Genomic DNA, 13,811 nt, shown 5'->3' with positions numbered 1-13,811 from the left:
ACACTTGTGCGTTATATAATAGTTTGGTAAAAACGCACACAAGTGCACCTGTACGCTGCCACCGACAGGCACACACGTGCGGTTTTTAAATGCAAGCACGGACGCACTAAGAACCTAACACAGGTTTTAGGAGAAAAAATTAATGACGAGAACTCTGACACTATCAGCCACTGCTGACTGACGTGTATTATACACTACACTTGTGCGTTATATAATAGTTTGGTAAAAACGCACACAAGTGCACCTGTACGCTGCCACCGACAGGCACACACGTGCGGTTTTTAAATGCAAGCACGGACGCACTAAGAACCTAACAGAGGTTTTAGGAGAAAAAATTAATGACGAGAACTCTGACACTATCAGCCACTGCTGACTGACGTGTATTATACACTACACTTGTGCGTTATATAATAGTTTGGTAAAAACGCACACAAGTGCACCTGTACGCTGCCACCGACAGGCACACACGTGCGGTTTTTAAATGCAAGCACGGACGCACTAAGAACCTAACACAGGTTTTAGGAGAAAAAATTAATGACGAGAACTCTGACACTATCAGCCACTGCTGACTGACGTGTATTATACACTAAACTTGTGCGTTATATAATAGTTTGGGAGAAACGCAAACAAGTGCACCTGTACGCTGCCACCGACAGGCACACACGTGCGGTTTTTAAATGCAAGCACAGACGCACTAAGAACCTAACAGGTTTTTAGGAGCGACAATTGCTGAGAAGTATGACACTATCAGGACTGTTTTAGACTGTGTACACCAGCCCCAGATATGATGAAGGCTGGTATACGGTCACCACTAGGAATGGCTATATACCCTGCCTGCCTGCCTGTATACTGCTACAATAGTCCTGACAAGGACTCTTTTGGTCACTAGCCTGTATTCCAACCTGGCTATACCCTGCCTGTATACAGCAACAATAGTCCTGAGAAGGACTCTGCTACTGTACTCCGACCTGGCTATACCCTGCCTGCCTGTATACAACTAGAATAATCCTGAGAAGGACTTTTGGTCACACTGTTTGCAGCCCTGCTACGGAAATAGCTATAAAGGGCCTCAAACCTTTCCCTGAAGCAGCGACCCTCTCCCTGCACTGACTGTCTGGATAGCTGTGAGCAGAGCACAGCGCGCCCGCCGGTATAAAGGCTCGGTCACGCTGTGCAGGCCGGCCAATCACTGCAATTCCACAACTAACAGGGCTGTGGCATTGCAGTGGTCTGCCAGCCAATCCCTGCATGAGGGCTGGCTCTCAAAAGAGCGCCAACATGCAGGGATGAAGACCACGAGTACAGCACGAGTATCACGAGATTACTCGGTCCCCGCCGAGTAGACCGAGTACACTGATACTCGTGCGAGTACCGAGTAGTAACAAGCATGCTCGCTCAGCACTAGTAACAAGTATTGCTGACCACACTTGCTCATCATTAGTCTCGATCACTTAAATTTTCATAAAAATAAATATTCACCTCTTTGTTATGGTGAAATCCAGAGTTTCTTATGTGAATTCTCTCTTGTAGTCATGATATATTATGGCTTCCTTTAGTATGTTTCCACATAAAAAGCATCAGAGAAAATGAAGTGTGTCTGGAATAATGATATATTGAGAGCTCCTGATTGTATTTGCAAGGTTTGGTCTGGGAATCCTGCATTTTATCAATTCAAGGATGGTTCTGTCACATGAACTTTTTTTCTAGCAACTACCTATGGAGAAGATCTTTCATCTACATTCCTTTAAAGGGAATCTGTCAGTAGGATCCATTCTCCTAAGCCGTCTATATGAGCTTGTTTTCATAGGAACTGAAACGGCGTTAAAACCACATTATTTTTGTGCAGTTTTCTGCCCTGAGATGTACATTTGGTGTAGAAATGTCTGCCCCAGATTTCTGTACCAAATTTGCATCTCCTGGCAGAAAACCACACTGAAACGGCATTTAAACTGCGTATTTTGTGCGGTTTTCTGACAGGAGAGGCAGATTTGGTGCTGGAATTTATGCACCAAATTCTTCACCAATTCTGCATCTCCTCGCAAAAAATTATCAATTTCACATCAAAACTGCATTGTGCTTAAATGTGGTTTTCTGCCAGGAGATGCAGATTTGGTGTTGGAATTTAAACACCAAATTTCTGCACCAAATCTGCATCTCCTGACCAAACCTGTGGTTTCCTGCCTGGAGATGCAGGTCTCAATGAACTCAATGTGTTTACCTAAGGTAAGTTTACCTGCAGTCACAGATGGGGGACCGTGCAGCTGTGACCACAGGTAAACTCAGTAATGTCACCGCTCACAGCTGTGGCTCAGTCAGTGTCTGCCTAAAGCTGCAGAGGGCAATCATGTTTTCTAATATACCCACGCACTGCGAATTCAGTATGTAGCAGAGTCGGAAATGTTGTGGAACTTTGTATAGATTATGTCGGTAAGGGAATTTTGGTGGTTCAAAAAGTGGTGAAAGATGGTGTGTGTATTTTATTTCTAATCAAGCATTTTTTTCAGTGTTTGTGTTTTATTTCTTTTTACTTACAGGATTAGTATAGGGGGGTATCATAGACCCTTACTTATTACTGATCTAAGGCTTAGTGACAGCTATGAGCTGTCATTAACCACTTATATTACCCCCATTGCACTGCACCAGGGCAATCAGGATGAGCTGTGTAAAGCTCCAGCATTGTCACAATTAATGGATGTGATAATTCTGGACAGCTGTGGGCTGCTATTTTTAGGCTGTGGAGGGCCCAATAACCATGGCCCGCCCCAGGCTTAGAACACCAGCCCACAGCTGTCAGTTTTATATTGGCTGAGTATCAAAATTGGGGTGGACCGCATGCCAATTAAGCCACACGGGATCTCTCTTATGTAGCCAAGATATCGCGTACAGCTGGGGGCTGCAGCCTGTCACTATCTTTTTCATCTGCACTAGGTATCTATATACTGGGCACCCTACGTCATTTTATATATATACGTGTATATATATATATATATATATATATTTACACTTTACTCGGGCAAACGGACAGCCTCTGTGAGGGAAACAAATCAGAGACGCTGGCACACCGAAAGTGTGACTTTAGCCAAATACAGATGCTGTCACAGATAGTGGGCGGAGGAAGCAGTGAATATGTATCAGATGTAATGAGCAGACCCGGAAGCAGCCATGCCACGGAGATTGGTAAGTAAGTCCTGCTTTAAGCATTTTGCTTCCATTTTTTGTTTCCAGTGAAGTGTGAAGTGCCCACAGCCTAAAAGCTTGCTGATTTGGCTGCTAAGCAACCTTTCAACAAGCTTAATTTGGGTGGCAAACCTGAACAGGAACCTGACGTACAGTCAAAAGTCTGTATTTGGTGTTCAGCACCCAACACAAGGTGTACAGTATGATACCGAACTTTACAGTTCGGGTTCTCTAATCGCTATTCCAGAGATAACCACATTTTTAAAAAAAAAACGTAAATGAGCTGTTAAGATGTATGGGTCAGACACAAATCTCCTTGAGAATCTCCTCTCACAGTGCTGCCAGCTCGGTTGTACATTCCCCGACCCCACACTGAATGACTGTAAGAAAAAAGCTTAAAGGGAACCTGTCACCACTGTTTTGCACTATAAGCTGCGGCCAACATCACCGGGCTCTTATATACAGCATTCTAACATGCTGTATATAAGAGCCCAGGCCACTGTGACAACATAACGAAACACTTTATAATTCTTACCTAACTGTCGCTCTGCGGTGGATGAGGGCCTAATGGACGTCTCCGTTGTCCCGTGCCGGCGCCTCCCCTTTCGGCCATCTTCGGCTTCTTCCGCGGCTACGTCATACACACTCGCCGATCCTGCGCAGGCGCACTACGATCTGCCCTGCTCAAGACTATATCAAGTCTCTTTTGTTCAGTGACTTCGCACTTTGTTTATTGATAGTAATCTTGCGCCATAGAGTGATGGCATCCATCTACCAAACAGCTCATGACGCATCTATAAGGGATAAGCAGGTTACCATACAAAGCACCCAACCATATCTACCTAAAATAAAGACTCGAACCACGACTTTATTGCAGGAATGGCCACAGTTTTATTTACCGTATATATGTATACCAAAACTCGTGGCTCAACATGCCACTCAATTGTTACTTAAACCTTATACATATATACCCGTATAACCATACACACCGATAGATCCGTCCGAGAGGCCAACTATCCTTCATAACCCCCCGGCCGTAACCTCCAAACCGGCCCAGAGGACCACCTCGGCCGTAACCACCCGGCCCAAAGGTGAGGGGTAACAACGTTCCATCGTTAATTACCCCTTCCCAGAACCTGCGGGACCTCCGCCCACAAGTTCCCATCCAATCCGAAGCCACTCCCCTTGAGCGACTTCGTACCAACCAACCAACTGTCGGTACTCCCAACCTCTCAGACGGACCTATCCCCCCGCTGTGACAAAACAACTTGGCAAATCAATCTTATATTCTCCAGTCTTTCCTTTTTTTTTTTTTTTTTTTTTTTTTTTTTATTTTTTACACAATGTTTTCTTCTTTTTCCTTTTTTCTTTTTTTTTTTTTTTTTTTTTTTGTTTGTTTTTATATACATAACATCAGGGCGGGCGGGTGGGACACAACTTTCCAGCGACGAAAGGGGAGGTAATCAGTCCACCCCCCTCTCTTATACCTCCCACAACCCCCCACCCCTTCCCTGCTCCCCTCCAATCCCCCTACATCTTCCTTCCACCAATCCAATAGCCCTAACTATCCCCTATCCCAGTTCAACCAATTAACCCCTTCCTAACCTTGCACCCTCACGATGGTCATGGGGTCCATTCACCCCTATGGGGCTCACTGCCCTTCTTGACGCATCTATAAGGGATAAGCAGGTTACCATACAAAGCACCCAACCATATCTACCTAAAATAAAGACTCGAACCACGACTTTATTGCAGGAATGGCCACAGTTTTATTTACCGTATATATGTATACCAAAACTCGTGGCTCAACATGCCACTCAATTGTTACTTAAACCTTATACATATATACCCGTATAACCATACACACCGATAGATCCGTCCGAGAGGCCAACCATCCTTCATAACCCCCCGGCCGTAACCTCCAAACCGGCCCAGAGGACCACCTCGGCCGTAACCACCCGGCCCAAAGGTGAGGGGTAACAACGTTCCATCGTTAATTACCCCTTCCCAGAACCTGCGGGACCTCCGCCCACAAGTTCCCATCCAATCCGAAGCCACTCCCCTTGAGCGACTTCGTACCAACCAACCAACTGTCGGTACTCCCAACCTCTCAGACGGACCTATCCCCCCGCCACAGACCGGCCAAGTGACCCCCTTACTTGGCCCGGGCCCCCCACACCCCCAGCGCTTGCTCCAGGCCATCCCTCAAACCCAACATCCATAAATCGAGACCCACCTCGGTCAGATGAACCCCATCTCTCCTCAGATACTGTTCCGTGTCCTCCTCCAATTCTCGATGCCGCACCACCAACCCACCATTTCTCGCCACAAACCTTCCAATTGCCCGGTTCAGCTTGCTCCGAGCCCTATTGATACGGTCCACCGACCTGCCAAAACGCCACTGCGTCCGAGCTATAATGTCCGACCAAACAATGACTATGCCCGGGAACGCCCTCCACAAATGTAACAGGTCCAGCTTTATGTCCCTTTTCAATTCCCTCGCCGACCTTACTCCCAGATCGTTCCCACCCACGTGCAAAATTAACACATCAGGGTCACGATCCATACGGCTAAAGTAAGCCACCTCTGGGCGCACTCTACCCCAGGTCATGCCCCGAATTCCGAGCCACTTAACTCGGGCTTCCGACACCGACACTCCGAGCTGCCGACCGTCACGACGCACATCCGCTCGCAACGCTCCCCAATACACGTAGGAGTGCCCGAGGATCCACACAAGGCATGGACCTACAAAATATAAAGAACCACAAATAAAAACAGCAACAGCCAAGTAAATTGTCACATAACCGCATCAACGCAAACCAGGAATCCCCCACTCCTGCAACATCACCTGACCAAGTGAGGCCTAATGTACAAGCGAAACCTGGAAGACTCCCACCTCCCAATCCTCATTCAAACCCCACCTGGCGGCTTCCGTTGCCGCCCCAATCCGGAAGGAGTGAGACCCGTACTCACTGGGCTCCTCCCCCACCCGTGCTAAAGCCGTCTTCAGCACCGCAATGAATTGGTAACGCGACAAGGCCAATCCGTCCGCATGCCGCAGGAAAACGCCAGGGTAACCTCCGCGCACCTTTAAGAACTCCGAAACCTGTACCACCGGACACAGTTGGTGCCCCGGTAACGCAAACAACACCACTAAGCGCCCCCGTCCCCTCTGATCCGTCTTCGAAAAACGAAGCCGACATTCCACTCTATCCTCCCCCAGCATTACATCCTCCATCATCAAACCACCCATCGCTTGCTTGGACGGGCTAACCAACTCCCCAATGCGAAAAGCACCAAAAAACGCCAATACAAAAGCTACCGAAAACAACACTCGCTCAAAAGGAGACGAACACAATTCCCCCAAACATCCCACTAAACGCCCCAACAATGGCAATGACACCGGCCGCCTCATGTCACGCGACTGGGCCCCTTTCCGAAAACCCTTCATTGCCTGCCGCACCAGAAAATCCTTAGTCGCGTCCCGAACCCCTTGCATCTGAAATAAGAAGGCCAACGCCGCCAACTTGCCACCAATCACCGAAATGGACCGACCTGCCGAAAAATCCCCACTAATGAACACCAGGACCCCCAACACCCGGCCCTTGTAACCCGACTCCATAAAATCTCCCCTTTCCAACTCCGCCCATTCCTTCCACACCGCCTGATATCGGCACCAAGTAGCCTCAGCCACCGATCTCCTAATCCCCTCAAATGCTACACCGATGCCAGGTCCCACAGCCATTCCGGACAAGGTTCTCCATCCGCGTCCGCTCCCGGCACCAGCTTCCTGAACCTGCAAAACTGAAATCGTGATAGCGCGTCAGCCACCTCATTTCGAATCCCCGGCACGTGCCGGGCCACCACACAAATGTTCAACTCCAAACACCTCAACACCAAGTGCCTCAAATACCCCACAACCGGCGGGGATTTTGCCGACAGCGCATTAATGGAATGCACCACCGCCATGTTGTCACAATGCATGCAAACCCTTCTTCCTGAAAAAACGGGGCCCCATAACTCCACTGCTACAATGATGGGAAACAATTCCAGCAGAGCCAAATTCCTCACCAGACCTGCCTCCACCCAAAGCCGTGGCCACTTTCCAACACACCAGTGCGTCTGAAAAATTGCCCCAAAACCGGTCGCTCCAGCCGCATCCGTGTACAACTCCAACTGGCTATTGGACAAAGCCTCGCTCATCCAAAGGGTCCGACCGTTGTACCGGTCCAAGAACCTCTCCCAAACCAACAAATCCCCTTTCATCACTTTGGTCACTCTGACAAAGTGATTTGGAGCTTTCACCCCCGCGGTTGCACTTGCCAGCCTCCTATTAAAGATCCGCCCCATCGGCATAATGCGACAAGCGAAATTCAATTTTCCAAGCACTGACTGCAAATCCCGCAACCGCACCTTCTTGGCCTGATACAAAACCCGCACCGACGCCTTCAAATCCAGAAGCTTCCCCTCCGGCAATCGGCATTCCATTGCCAGTGTATCAATTTCAATCCCTAAGAAACATAGGGCCGTCGCCGGCCCTTCTGTTTTTTCCTTCGCCAACGGAATACCTAGGCTCCGCGCGATCCGCTCTAACGTGAACAACAACAAGGAGCAGACCGAAGAGCCCGCCGGACCCACGCAAAAGAAGTCATCCAGATAGTGAATCACAGAATGGACTCCTGCCACATCTTTGACTACCCATTCCACAAAAGTACTAAATGCCTCAAAATGAGCACACGAAATGGAACAGCCCATCGGCAGGCAGCGATCAACATAGTATTCACCATCCCACATGCACCCTAAGAGATGAAGGCTCTCTGGATGCACCGGGAGTAAACGAAAAGCTGCTTCCACATCCGCCTTTGCCATCAGGGCCCCCCGCCCGGCAACCCTTACCAGCTCCAAAGCCTTATCAAAAGATACATAAAAAACTGCCGACAACTCTGGCGATATCCCATCATTCACCGACAATCCCGCCGGATAAGATAAATGATGAATGAGCCGAAATTTGTTCGGCTCCTTCTTAGGCACCACCCCAAGGGGGGAAATCCTTAAATTGGAGAATGGCGGGTCCTGGAATGGACCCGCCATCCTCCCCAATTCCACCTCCTTTTGCAGCTTTTCCTTCACCACCGCCGGATGTTCTTTTGCGGACCTCAAATTCCCCGGGCGAAACACCGGCGCCTCAGATTCAAACGGAATCCGAAAACCTTCCGTAAAACCCCTTGCCAACAACTCCGCCGCCCTAACATCCGGATACCTATTTAAATAGGGAAGCATCGCCTCTACTCTCACTGGCGTCCTCCCTCTTTCCAGACCCCTCCCCCGCCTTTCCTTTTCCTTTTTTGAAGCACCTGGCCAATGGGTGGGACCCTCCACATCCGGAACACTCGTGTTTAAACCGACACGAGGCCCCAAACTTACACTGTCCCTCGTTATACTGCCAGCAAGCCCCCTTTTTCTGTCCAGCCGAGGACCCGCCGCTCGCACCCGGGCTCCCGGCACCCCCTCGAAAGGGCTGAGCCGGAGCCGTCATTAACCGCATCCACAAAGAAATATCCTTGTGGCCCCACTGGACTCCCGGCCGCAGAGCCTTCCGTTGCCGGAACTGCTCATCATATCTTAGCCACCCTAAACCGCCATACACTCTATACGCCTCCCCAATCGCGTCCATATAACCAAATAGGGCGGAACAATGCTCCGGCTCCTTTTCCCCGATCACGCTGGCTAAGATCGCAAAGGCCTGTAGCCAGTTAGTGAACGTCCTCGGGATCAATCTATACCTTCGTTTTTCCTCATCCTCTTTCTCCTTTTTTGTATCACTGGGTTTCACCTTATCCAAATTAAACTTCTCCAAGGGAAGCAAGGAAAAAAATTTCCACATACTCCCCCTTCCAAATCTTTTCCCTCACCTCCTTCTTCAAGTGAACCCCTAACTGCCCTTCAAAACACACGTAAATTTCACTCCGTGCCCTATCATCCAACCGCACAACCTCATCCTCCTTTTCTTTTTCCTTTTCCGCCTCCTTGCTCGCACCCACGTCAGCCGTCCCACTGGCCGCCGTTCCCGCACCCACCGCCGAGGCAGGGTCCCGCACCGACACCCCGCTCACCGCCGCCTCAGTCTGCACCACCTCCGTGGGGCCCACCCATGCCCCCACCGGAGCCCCCGGCCCGGTCCGACTAACCCGCTCCGCCGACAACCCCTGTAACGCCCCCAAAAGTTGCCCCCAAAACTCCGGGCCCGGGAAACCAGCCTGCCCGACCACACTCGCCCCTTGAGCCACACTGCCCGCGACGGAACCCCCGCCCCCACTACACACAGCATTAAACATGTCAGTCGTCTGCTCACCAGGCTGCCGTGGAACCGACGCCGGCACAGCCGTACCACGATCGTCCTGCCGCCGTTCTGCCCGACCTGCCGCTGCCGCCGCTCCATCGTCACTGCCGGAATCTGACGTGCTGCCGAAGTCGTCAGGGGGGACCAGCGAGGGGACAGCCTGCACCTGGCGGCCGTCAACCCCCACGGTCACCGCACCCTGCTCCTCCGGGCGCCTCCTGCTCGACCTTTTTCGTTTCTCACGCCGTGGCGCCCTGCCGCCGTCCTTCCTCGCTGTCTCCATGGGCGCCTGCTGCGCTGCTGTGGTTGCCGCCGTCCTCAGTGGGCTCCCTCCCTGCCGACTGCAGGAAGGCCGTGCTGCATCTGACCGTCGCTGGGAACCCCCCCCAGCCCGATCCTTGCTGGCGGGGACCGTGACTGTGGACCTCATCCGTGCCTCCGGGCCACCGTACCCCTCCTCCAAGCTCCTCACGTCGCCGCTCCCCACATCACCCACCCGCCGACCTGTCGCTCTCCCCTGCCGTCTGCAGGGAGTCTCCGTCCGTGATACACCTCGACGAGCGCCACCCCCAGCCGGCACTTCACTGGGGGCTGCTGTGATCGCTGGTCCGGTCCTGGACTGTGCTGGCCGCGGACCGGAAGTGGGCCCCGCCGAGGCTCCGCCCACCCCCGACCCGCGGGATCTCCGTCGAGGATTCCTCCCGGCGGCCGGCAGCTCCCCCTGGTCAGATGGAGGGCTCCGCTGTCCCGGAGGGTCCCCGTAGGGGCTCCTAGATCTCTCTCTCCCCCTCCCACTGGGGGAGTAGCGCTCCGGCGGTCGCGCCCGCCGAGCACGTAGCTGCGGTCCGGGCGCAGGAGTAGCAGGCTGTACCGCTCCAGCTCCACAGACCGCCACCAGCTGCTGCCGCAGAACTTCCACGCCGAGGACCTCGGAGGCCCCCCGCACCATCTCTAACAGGGCATGAAGGTCAGTCATAGCAGCAGGCAGCACGTCCTGGGGCCACAACTTTCCAGCGACGAAAGGGGAGGTAATCAGTCCACCCCCCTCTCTTATACCTCCCACAACCCCCCACCCCTTCCCTGCTCCCCTCCAATCCCCCTACATCTTCCTTCCACCAATCCAATAGCCCTAACTATCCCCTATCCCAGTTCAACCAATTAACCCCTTCCTAACCTTGCACCCTCACGATGGTCATGGGGTCCATTCACCCCTATGGGGCTCACTGCCCTTCTTATTGTGAATATGGTGACAGATCCACTTTAACTCATAATAAAGTACTCCAGCCTGCAGACATCAACATTATGTTTTATGTGTCTTTTTTAAGTTACAACATTGTCATAATTGAGCCTAGAATACCATGTGCCTAGAGTTAGACCATTGTACAGCAACAATTCAAGAATCTATTGGGTGATAATGACAATCCTTTTTAGTCCTATGCATTCTACTGTTATCACTAAATCCTCTCCATGCTCCATTTCTTGTGAATGATATGTCTGTCGTAAGCCAATTACCGCCTTTCTCTGCAGCAGATCTGAGTTTACACAATAAATGAAATATAAGTATCCTGTTGTATAGGGCATAGGCTGCTGAGTCCCATGCGCTTTTCCCATATTATACCTATGCCTCTCAAACATTCTGCTTAAAATTTGGAATAGTCTCTATATAACTATAGTTTGTGGTAGGAATCTGTGGTCATATAACATCTAAATAATGTCTAAACAAGCAGGGCCGGCTCCAGGTTTTTGTGGGCCCTGGGTTAAAGAGTCTTAGTGGGCCCCATCCACGCATAGACATGCACAGATACATACACATACAGGCATACATACACATATATATTTAAAGAGAAATTCACAAAAACACATATAAATAGACATAAATCTAGACACAGTAATATACACTGACATACATAGATACACATCATACATGCAGACGCAGACACATTATTTTTATATTTTTATATATTTATATATATTTCTAATATTGGGAAGCCGGTGACAGCCTTATTCACCTCCCTGCTTGTCTCCATCCAGCTCCTCCTAGATTGGTGGCAGTCACTAGCAGACATGGCTGCACATAGAGCACACTAAAGCGGGCTTTACACGCTACAATATATCTTACAATGTGTCGGCGGGGTCACGTCGTAAGTGACGCACATCCGGCCTCGTAAGTTATATTGTAGCGTGACAGCTACGTGCGATTGCGATTGAACGTTAAAACGTTCATCGCATGCATTTCCGCCCCTTCCTCCGCTTCTATTGGCCGGCTGCCGCGTGACGTCGATGTGACGCCGAAGGTCCCTCCCACTCCAGGAAGTGGATGTTCGCCGTCCACATCGAGGTCGTATGGACGGGTAAGTACGTGTCATGGCAAATAATCGTTTGTGCGACACCTTCAACAAATTGAACGTGCCGTACATACGATGGGGGCGGTTACAATCGCATATGATATCGTATGCTTAATCGTAACGTGTAAAGCAGGCTTTACACTGCAGTATATACTGTACATCACAAGAGAGGCTGAGGACATACACATTACTGGGAGGCATACATATTGCTGAGGAAAGGGATATACAGCAATGAGGGGCATACAGTTCTAGAGGGGGCAGTGGCTCTGAGGTGAGGGGACAAACAGCTCTGAGGTGGAGGGGAGACATGCATCTCTCGGGATATACAGCACTGGGGTGGGGGGACATACAGCTCTGAGGGGGTATATAGCATCGGGGTGGAGGGGACATACAAATCTGGGGGTATAGTAGTATGCAGCCCCCATATTCCTCCATATAGTGTTATGAAGCCCCCATAGTCTCCATATAGTATTATGTAGCCCGCATATAGCACAGCGCATTAGGCACTCTCATGTAGTATACAGCCCTTATATAGCACAATGCAGACCCAGATAGCATTAAGCACCCTCATGTAGTATACAGCCTACATATAGCTCAATAGAGAACCAGACAGCATTAGGCACCCTCATGTAGTATACAGCCCCTATATTGCACAGTGCAGAGCTAGATAGCATTAGGCATCCTCACATAGTACACTGCCTCTATATAGCACAGTACAGACCCAGATAGCATCGGCATCCTCATGTAGTACACAGCCCCCATGTAGGACAGTGTAGAGCCAGATAGCATTAGGCACCCTCATGTAGTACACAGCCCCTATATAGCACAGTTTAGACCCAGATAGCACAGTGCAGAGCCAGATAGCATTAGGCACCCTCATGTAATACACAACCCCTATATAGCACAGTGCAGAGCCAGATAGCATTAGGCATCCTCATGTAGTACACAGCCCCTATATAGCACAGTAGAGACCCTGGTAGCACAGTGCAGAGCCAGATAGCATTAGACACCCTCATGTAGTACACAGCCCCTATATAGCACAGTGCAGAGCCAGTTAGCACAGTGCAGAGCCAGATAGCATTAGGCACCCTCATGTAATATACAGTTAGGTCCAGAAATATTTGGACAGTGACACAATTTTCGCGAGTTGGGCTCTGCATGCCACCACATTGGATTTGTAATGAAACCTCTACAACAGAATTCAAGTGCAGATTGTAACGTTTAATTTGAAGGTTTGAACAAAAATATCTGATAGAAATTGTAGGAATTGTACACATTTCTTTACAAACACTCCACATTTTAGGAGGTCAAAAGTAATTGGACAAATAAACCAAACCCAAACAAAATATTTTTATTTTCAATATTTTGTTGCGAATCCTTTGGAGGCAATCACTGCCTTAAGTCTGGAACCCATGGACATCACCAAACGCTGGGTTTCCTCCTTCTTAATGCTTTTCCAGGCCTTTACAGCCGCAGCCTTCAGGTCTTGCTTGTTTGTGGGTCTTTCTGTCTTAAGTCTGGATTTGAGCAAGTGAAATGCATGCTCAATTGGGTTAAGATCTGGTGATTGACTTGCCCATTGCAGAATCTTCCACTTTTTTGCACTCATGAACTCCTGGGTAGCTTTGGCTGTATGTTTGGGGTCATTGTCCATATGTACTATGAAGCGCCGTCCGATCAACTTTGCGGCATTTGGCTGAATCTGGGCTGAAAGTATATCCCAGTACACTTCAGAATTCATCCGACTACTCTTGTCTGCTGTTATATCATCAATAAACACAAGTGACCCAGTGCCATTGAAAGCCATGCATGCCCATGCCATCACGTTGCCTCCACCATGTTTTACAGAGGATATGGTGTGCCTTGGATCATGTGCCGTTCCCTTTCTTCTCCAAACTTTTTTCTTCCCATCATTCTGGTACAGGTTGATCTTTGTCTCATCTGTCCAT

This window comes from Anomaloglossus baeobatrachus, chromosome 2 (genome assembly GCF_048569485.1).
Source record: "Anomaloglossus baeobatrachus isolate aAnoBae1 chromosome 2, aAnoBae1.hap1, whole genome shotgun sequence".
Taxonomy (NCBI): Eukaryota; Metazoa; Chordata; class Amphibia; order Anura; family Aromobatidae; genus Anomaloglossus; species Anomaloglossus baeobatrachus.
The sequence above is the reverse complement of the archived record's forward strand: the minus strand, read 5'-3'. Positions refer to the sequence as shown.